Source organism: Salmo trutta, chromosome 24 (genome assembly GCF_901001165.1).
Source record: "Salmo trutta chromosome 24, fSalTru1.1, whole genome shotgun sequence".
NCBI classification, from domain to species: Eukaryota; Metazoa; Chordata; class Actinopteri; order Salmoniformes; family Salmonidae; genus Salmo; species Salmo trutta.
In genome coordinates this window covers 12,079,899-12,090,082 of record NC_042980.1, presented here as the reverse complement: position 1 = coordinate 12,090,082, position 10,184 = coordinate 12,079,899, and positions in this window count along the sequence as shown.

The following is a 10,184-nucleotide window of genomic DNA, read 5'->3' as shown; positions in this document are numbered from 1 at the left end:
GCATTGCCTCGGCTATATTGCTCTTCACTTCTTGTGAGGCAGCTGGTTCAATAAGAAGACAGCGCTATTCCCAAATCTGTTTCATGTAGAGGTTGAGGGAGGCGGCGGAGACTGTGGGGAGCGCGCTAGAAAACAAACCCGAGAACCACCCACACTCTTGTTATTAACGTGCACTGCCTAGATCTCCCCTGTACATGCAGATGGCATGGTGCTCCCAGATTTCATTTGAGCTAATCTAATCCCCCCACTGCTCCCACTAGAAAAGACGAGTATTAGCAGCCATATGTCAACCAGATTTGTCAGATTATTCATTACAATTAATTGCTGTTCTCACTTAAGGCCTTTAAGGCTGTGAATTGCTCTGAAATCTATTGCAAACACCAAAATTATGAGTAAAAGACTTTAGCCCTGTCATTCAAATTTCAGGCTGACCTTTAGAAGAGGCTGGCGCTTCCACAGGAGCAGGAGGGAGAGGCTTTCTAATTGGGGTTGCTTCAGTCCTGTTCTTTATTTTCAAACTATTGTAAAGGTAGACAGTCTGTCTATGTTGACAGTGGAGACAGGGTTTGAAAGCCAGACGAGTCCATAATGTTTCTCTTCCACTGTCCATGGAAGTAAAGAGTATTTCATTTTATTTGTATTGTATTTGTCAATATGATCAAAATGTATGATTCTTATTTATTTCATCGTTATCAATAACTTGGTGCCATTGATTGCGAAACTGTACTGTTGTTGTGAAACTGCTCTGTCGACGGCACTCCAATGTGGAACTTTTAGATTGGTAGCTGGGTTGCAGCTTTATAACCACCTGAATGAATGTCCTGTCCAAAAGAATCAGCCATAATACTTTAGTGATGAACGTTTCTATAGTTAAGGCCCTTACCAGAGAGATAAACTATACAAAACCTATTCCAACCGACTCAAGTCACATTGACCAGAACAATAATAAAACAAGCCATTGACTATTACATGTAAAACATTAAATGACATGTTCTCCTTTGGAAATGGTGGTCGTGGATTTGCTCACTTATTCTCCATTAGAAACCGACCAGATTGCTTCAATCAAATTCACTAGTCCTCGAAAAGGAAAACTCATGTCTCCCAAGCAAATTATAACAATGTGATTGACATGAAATTCGTGTGGCTGATTCTTTGCTGATGAAATATTTTTGGTTAATTACGGCGTCGAAGCGCTAGAGAAGTGATTTTATGCTCTTCTGATTGGCTCACTTAATTGTGCTTTATGAGACTGGGGCTTATCTGAGGACGGTGAGACCCTGGGTTAGACTTTAAGTGGGTGGTGGAGATCATTTTCTGGCTGTATTACCGAGCCCACCGTTAATGAGAAGGTGGAGGTAAGAGAATCCATCCCGATATCAATCTCTGTCTGTAGTGTGTCCCACCTTCCCATTCGTTGTCTTATTCACGCCAGGTCCTACTCACAATCACGTGAGGATTGATCAAGTTTTACTGTTTGCTTATCTCACGCATTAGTAAGGTAATTATGATGCAATGAAAAGGCATCGGATGTGATAAGAGGATATGATAAGAAGTAGTTGTCCTACAGGCGTCCTCTCTTTCTGGATTTTACGGCCAGATTTGTTTCAATGTAGCGTTGAGCTGTTCAATGAGAGCTCCTATCCGGCTGTGTGTTGGGGGAGGGGGAGGGGAGGGGTGGAGGGTTGGTGTGTTGTTGAAATATTTCAGATTCTCCCCTATACACATGGCACCTAGTGGATCGATGGTTGAAATGTGGATGATGCCTCGCCTGGGCTCGTCACTGTACTCCTGTAGACGGACACTTCCTCATTATACTACAATACGCTTGGCACTAAAGGTCAATCTCTCAGAACATAATCACACACGATCAAAACCACAAACTTCTTATACCAAGAAGACAGTAAATAGCTGGAGGGTTTCTTTTCTACTACCACAGAAGTGCTTCCAGTCTGTTTATAAGCTGATAGTGTGGGGGGTGACATGAATTAAGAACCTACAGATATTGTAGTAACTTTGACTATGGACAGTGATGCATATTAATGTGTATATGAATGTGTGAAAATACTACTTGATATACTGTAGAATTTGGAGATTTATTCAAATCACTATCTTTCTGAACAGTTTTTGATAATGCTGCTGATTTGTGTATGGTTAATGACTGCCCTCCAAAGTCAGACATTTGAATTTCTGGGGTTAAAATCGAAGAGGTGGAGCTTGGTGTCCAATCTCTTTTCTTCTGAACCGAGGATCAGGTTGTCATGATACGAAACGTCAAAGTCAGAGAGAGAGAGAGAGAGAGAGAAACACATTCCTCTCCTCCATATTAACATAATGAGGAAAACACACTTAGTGGGTCATGACCTGATGTCATCTGATTATACTCATGATTAATGATATCCTTTTACCAAAACACTCAGACCCCATACTGTATCTGATAGCTTTGATCAACTCATCTCCATTTTTTTTCCCCTGGTCCTTGTTTTGCAAATGCTTGGTTTGATCAACAGTTCGGTTTTATTTAAAAATCCTAGTTTTATTTAAAGAGAAACTCCCCTCAAAAAAACGTTATTTTGGTATTTTTTTCATTAGTCCGCATTTTAGGACTGTACCAATAGTGGACTAATGAAAAAAAAAATGGATAAAGATAGTTTTTGAGTGGATGTTCCCTTTAAGATTACTTTTGTTTTAAAGGGGTAATCCAGAATTGTTACATCTGTTTTTGGACTGTAGTATCCGAGGACAACAGTGGCAGTAAATGAAGGGGGAATCGAAGAAGTGTAGTTGGATACATCCATGTGTGCTTCTGCTTCCCATTGGTTCTGAGGATTCTGTGTTCCTATTAGGATGACACATAGGAACAGTTGGAAGCACAGCTTGTAACTGGTCTACAACAAGCAGTCAAAGAACAACACTTTCCACAAAGTCCTTGAGATGGTCTCGAAATGGTTTGATTTTTGTTTGTCGACGGTAAGGAAAAATCCTAGACTTTTGTGAAAACAATTTTGTCAGGTTACCACTCAGTCTCCTCTCCAGATAACAATGTGCACTGTAGTGGATGACTCAGTGTAAACTATTTTCCTCTGTTTTGCCTCTGTCCAGTCGCTATGCAGACACAAAGCCCTCAGTGTTGCCTGGATGTAGGCTACAATGTCCGTCTGTCTACTTAATTGCAAGTGGGATGAATGTTCATTTACGCAGTAAAAACCTTCTTTGTAACACTTTTATAGCCCAGAGGTGTAGATTTACATCTTAGGGAGACAATGAATTTTTGCTTGTTCAAACGGGGGTGACAGGGGCCCGGCATTCCTTGGCCTCCTACACCACATTGTTCTATTGTTTGTGATCACCTCACTGCCACGAGGAGTCCCATTTGGTGTAGGGGGCAGGGCCTCGTGACCTTTGTATGAACTTGGGCACAGGGCGACATTCTGGCACTCTATTGGTTCAATATGTGTTGTTAAGACTTGAGAGTGCACATGCCTAGCTGAGCTTCCTTGTGTCTAGACTCCATGGTGCACTGTGCCAATATTAATGTGGTTCTGTGTTTAGGGTAGGGATTGCATTGCATATGACATTGTGTTCATTCATAGACATACTGCTTTCTAAATGTGTCCCAGAGAAATATAGATATGATCAACATCAGATGTGCTGTAAGCAGACTAGAGGTTGCTAGTTGCGGTGCTGTACTTGTAGTGCTGTGTATTGTGTAGACTAGTGTTGTATAATTATATGACAGGAGTTTCAAGCCTCAGGGGGATCACTGCTAGATTTCAGTAGAAAGGTTCCCAAGTGCCCCATGTTTATTTTCAACAAATCAGACCAGCATCTGTGTATGGGGCTGTCAGAAAAATTAATGAAAAGTCATTCTAATAGGTGACCTCTGACCTACTTCATATTTTCTGTCAATTATGACAGTATGAAGTCATGCATAATTATGAGGCTTGGTTGGCCTATTAAAATTCACCAATAATTTGTGTTTATACAAAGTTACCCCTAGACCACATTATTTTCACCACTGGTAGCCATGCATAACTAATTTATCACTCCCAAAGAAAACAAAACAGCAGCCATTTTAACAAGAGTGCATTGGAATATTACAAATATACATAGCTATAAACATAATATGTTCATATTTACACACACACTGACCATGCATGGATTCAAGGGATACAGTTCCAGTGAATAAATACAAATGAATATCTACTGTACTGTGCTATTTCTTAATCAGCTGTTTGCATTGCTAGTGGCTGCATACATTCTCGCTCTCAATATGACACCACTATGGGCTAATTGTTTTTTGTTAATGATACCTTATTCACCAGTAAACGCTACGCAGACCTCTTGGGCTCTTGTGTAACTCAGGTATGTGTAATTACATTTCTTAAGGTCAACCTCTCACCAGGACGAATTAGTGAAATTGCATAGTTGACCACTTCAGGGCTCAGATGCAAATGCAATTAACTATAGCTAATAGATCTGTATTACAATGTAAGACAATGACATGGCTGGATCCCGATTGACACAGAGGCTCATGACTGATGAAATATTTTTTTGTTGTTGAAAATGTCATCTTTGAAATTTCTTGACAGTTTTTGTCTTTTTATTTATTTGTAAAGTATTAAAAGAAGTAGTGGCTAATTTGATTATTTGTTAATTAAGGACAAGTGTATCTGTTGTTAATCCCGAATGCCATTGTGAATGCTGAGTTATACACCATCACATGATTGGTTTTCTCCCACAATAAGAGACAGGCTATGAGATATTGATCAGAGGCTATCCTGGTCAATCCTGGTCAATAAACCCCTGCCTCTCCGGCCGGCTTGCAGGCACGAGGGTATCCGGAGGAAACCAAATGATGGAGGCCCAGGTATGAGCCGGCTAGCTACTGATAGTCCCCTGCGGTCTTGTAGAACTGGGCAATGCAAATGTACAAGGAACAGGACCTAAGCTTGGTGGAGGTCTTTCAATCACAGAAGGGCAATAGTTCAACCCCCGCCATGCATAATCCCAGCCTTGAAACCCCAGGGATTTGGCGCTGCTCCGCGCTCCAACCTGGTCAATGGCACAAAGATATTAGATAGCCATATGTAGGTAAACAGACCTCTCATGATAACACAATACGATCGCTTCCTTTCCACACAGGAATATATTTAAGCTCAATTTGTTCTTCTGCTGGAAAGCTAAAATTGAAGGCTTAGCTTTTAGCCAAGGCCACCAGAATTCCATGCAGCCGTTTGCGTTGTTTAACATCCCTGATAGATCTCTTGCTGAGAAGAAATTGGTATCTCTTCTCCATTAATTAAGTTCCCAGTGTGTTTGTATGATACCCCAGCTTGGACTAAAGAGCTGTTGGCGGAGGAAGGGGCCTGGTGCTAGTCGAGGGTGTGGAGTGTGTTTAGAGGGAGGGATGATGAAAAGATGAAAAACACACTCAAATCCTCACAAACCCTTATGACAGAGAATGGTTTGGCACAGTGTAAAGTTACTTTCAAACCTGCATTTCAGCAAATGATCAAAATGAGTCTAAATGGTAGTAAACGGATATGTTCTTAGCTTGTTAGGATATGATCTAATTGTGATATATTACTTATGATAGCTGTTGTCATATGTGTGACAGCAAAAAATTGAACTCACGTTCCGGTACCTTCTGTATAGCTACCCTCTGAATATGATGCAACACTTGGTTGATACCCAGGTATTTTAATGGTTAGGGAAGCTACGCTATCTCTGACCTAAGATTCTCTTTCTTTCACACACACACACACGGACGCCTGACACACTCATTCATGCATGCGCACACACATGTACACACACAGACACACACACCCGTGCGTGCACACACACACACACACACACACACAAAGCTCAAGTTGAATAGAGCGTCTGTCTGTGTGGGGGAGGGGAGGGGAGAGTGGGGGAGGGGAGGGGAGGGGAGAGGGCAGAGGGGGCCGGGGGTTGACAGCGTGCTCCAGGTCCCCGTCCCTCAACTGGTCCCCCAGCAGCCCAGCAGGAGCCACTCCAGCCTGAGAGAGGATCCTTCCGGCCAGCGGGAGATCCGGGGGGGGGGGGGGGCATGGAGAGACATAGCAAAGGCCACTTTAGACCCCCCTCACATTAGACAAGGGAAAAGAGCTCAGTGATGAGGAGCCGACACTGATCATTCAACCCTATCTGTTTGTCCATTATTTCAGACGGGGTGAAGTGACAGGATAAAACGTATTTAAAATAAAATAGATGATCTGCTTTTTGTTTGAGACAAATGTAGCAGAAATAGCCACAGGAGAGCATAGACACCGCTACGGTCCTCTCAAATAGCTCTGCTCAAGTCAGATTATGGTTCAGGTTATTTTCCTTCACTCTAGGAGAAATTCCATCATTTTCATCACTAAAAAACATGAACGTTCAGTGCAAATGTTTTTAATAAATACACAAGATGGCCAAAACTATGTGGACACCCCGTCAAATTAGTGGATTCAGCTATTTCAGCCACACCCGTTGCTGGCAGGTGTATAAAATCAAGCACACCGCCATGCAATCTCCATAGACAAACACTGGCAGTAGAATGGCCCATACTGACGAGCTCAGTGACATTCAATGTGGCACAGTTATAGGATGCCACCTTTCCAACAAGTAAGTTTGTCAAATTTCTGCCCTGCTAGAGCTGCCCTGGTCAACTGTAAGTGCTGTTATTGTGAATTTGAAATGTCTAGGAGCAACAACGGCTCAGCCACGAAGTGGTAGGCCACGCAAGTTCACAGGACGGCACCGCCGAGTGCTGAAGCGCGTAGCGCGTAAAAATTGTCTGTCCTCAGTTGCAACACTCACTACCAGTTCCAAACTGCCTCTGGAAGCAAAGTCAGAACAGTTCATAACTGTTTGTCGGGAGTTTGATGAAATGGGTTACCAGCAGCAGCACACAAGCCTAAGATCACCATGCACAATTCCCAGCGTCAGCTGGAGTGGACTCTGGAGCAGTGGAAACGAGTTCTCTAGAGTGAATCACGCTTCATATCTGGCAGTCCGACGGACAAATCTGGGTTTGGTGGATGCCAGGGAAACGCTACCTGTCCCGATGCATAGTGCCAACTGTAAAGTTTGGTGGAGGAGGCATAATGGTCTGGGGCTGTTTCATTGTTCAGGCTAGGCTCCTTAGTTCCAGTGAAGGGAAATCTTAATGCTACAGCATACAATGACATTCTAGATGATTCTGTGCTTCCAACTTTTTGTCAACAGTTTGGGAAAGGCCCTTTCCTGTTTCAGCAGGACAATGCCCCCGGGCACAAAGTGAGGCACACACAGAAATAGTTTGTCAAGATCAGTGTGGAAGAACTAGACTGGCCTGCACGGAGCCCTGACCTCAAACCCATCGAACACCTTTGGGATGTATTGGAATGCTGACTGCGAGCCAGGCCTAATCGCCCAACACCAGTGCCCGACCTCACTAATGCTCTTGTGGCTGAATGGAAGCAAGTCCCTGCAGCAATGTTCCAACATCTAGTGGAAAGCCTTCCCAGAAGAGTGGAGGCTGTTATATCAGCAATGGAGGGACCAACTCCATGTTAATGCCCATGATTTTGGAATGAGATGTTCGATGAGCAGGTGTCCACATACCTTTGGCCATGTAGTGTATATTCAGATATAAATATACATTTTCTGTTGATTATGCTTACAAAATAACCTATTTATGCATGGCTGTATTTTATTTTCATCACAGAACTTCTGAGGAAGTTATCTCAAAGAAGACAAAAAAACAGAAGTGGCTACAATGCCTTCAGAAAGTATTCATACCGCTTGACTTATTCCACATGTTGTTGTGTTACAGCCTGAACTCAATACTGCCATAATGACAAAGTGAAAACATGGTTACATACATTTCTTATTTACAACCGAGTCAATACTTTGTAGAAGAAAATTTGGCGGCGATTACAGGGATTACAGCTGTGAGTCTTTCTGGGTAACTTTTCAAGAGCTTTGCACACCTAGATTGTACAATATTTGCCCATTACTCTTTTAAAAATTCTTCAAGTGCTGTCAAATTGATTGTTGATCATTGCTAGACAGCAATTTTCAAGTCTTTCAATAGATTTTCAAGCAGATTAAATTCAAAACTGTAACTAGGCCACTCAAAAATGTCATTTTATTTGGCCACATTTTTTTTTGTATTACTTGAGTAACTTTCTATTTCGGTATCTATAAGTATGACAATTGGGTACTTTTTCCACCATTGGATTTGCCCCAAAAATAGCATTTTGTATTCAGGAAAAAAAGTGAATTGCTTTGACACATTTTCTGCAGTATTACTTTAGTGCCTTGTTGCAAACAGGATGCATGTTTTGGAATATTTTTATTCTGTACAGGCTTCCTTCTTTTTACTCTATTTTGGTTAGTATTGTGGAGAAACAACATTGTCACAACTGGCCTCATGGTGAAATCCCTAAGCAGTTTCTTTCCTCTCCGGCAACTGAGTTAAAAAAGACAGCTGTATCTTTGTAGTGACTGTTTTTTTTATACACTATCCAAAGCTTAATTAATAACTTCACCATGCTCAAGGTGATATTCAGTGTCTTTTTTCTTTTTTTTACACCTTCTTTGTGAGGCATTGAAAACCTCCCTTGTCTTTGTGGTTGAATCTGTGCTTGAAGTTCACTACTCAATTTAGGGACCTTACAGATAATTGTGTGGGAAACAGGGATGGGTTAGTCATTCAAAAATATTATTGAACTCGGACTGAGTCTATGCAACTTATTATGCGATTTAAGCACATTTTCACTCCTGAACTTATTTAAGCTTGCCATAACAAAGAAGTTGAATACTTACTGACTGAAGATGTTTCAGCTTTTAATTTTGTATTCATTTCTACAATTTTCTTCAAACAAAATTCCACTTTGACATTATGAGGTATTGTGTGTAGATCAGTGACACAACAAAATGTGGAAAAGGAAATGGGTGTAAATACTTTCTGAAGGCACTGTACTTCCTACCACTGTAAACCATGTGGGTGCTTGTTCAGAAATGTAGGCACTCGTGAGTGTGCGATGATAATGACGGGATAATAGGATTCTATTAGCCGTTCAGTTTTTGCACGCCTAATAATTAGATAATTGAATGACGCTAATTTAGAGAAAATGAGAGACCCAGTGGTGTTAATGCAACCTGTGTTTCCAGATGCTTGTCTCTAAACAGCTAAGTGAACTACCTCATCATAGCCCACCATCTGGGAATTCCCCTCCGAGGCAGGAATAGGAGATGGTGCCATTACAGATTTTAAAACAGGCATCTGATGTTACAACTCACCAAGTTAAAGGGTCCATTTAGGGTCTCTCACTAACGAATATGGTCTTAAGCATATTAAGCTTCGCACCCTTATTATTGACTTCCAGTTCATTTAGGCACTGCCGTAATGCTAATTTCAACTTTTTAGATGAAGGTAAATAAGGTCATTACCGTTTGTTCGACATTAGCATATCTCACCGGTGTAATTCTCCCAGAATATTGCACTGCGGCTGCTTCCCTGCTTCCTTCAGTCAAATCATTCAGTGCCACACCAACACAAAGATGGGAGACAGACTAATTTATCGCAAAATTTGCACCGGAGTATAAAAAAATCATGCAAATGAGCAGGGTTCTCAATTGGAAGACACAGCATTTGGGTGACATTAATCAAATCAAAATATGCAGACAAAGGTGACAGTAATCCCAATACCCCACATAAATGGCACAGCTGTGATTCTGCTCATCCTACACTTACTTGTACAGTATGCATGTACCGCAGCAAAAAAATCCCATACATTAAAATAACTGTCTAATGTAACACCTTTCATTTTAGCTCTGTAGTCCAATGACTATGCCTTGCTATAAGGGCGATTTGACTCGTTTTCACACTTATATATCGTATGCAGTGTCTGCTAATTACAACCATTGAATTACGAGTTAAAATCCTTTTTGTCTTCTATTGTTGCCTTATACTTCAACCCGGAAGTTGAGAGTCAGTTTTCAAGATGAGCAATGTGATTGATATTGATATGTGACCCCTTATGAGCTTATGGTCTCTGTATGCTGAACTCCATGTCTTTCTTTGTTCCATATAGAGTAGACAGTAGATAGTCCAACAGGACTTCTCGATGTGAGAAGTCCCAACCATAGAAATAGACCCATTACAGACCCATTGACCTGAATGAGGACGC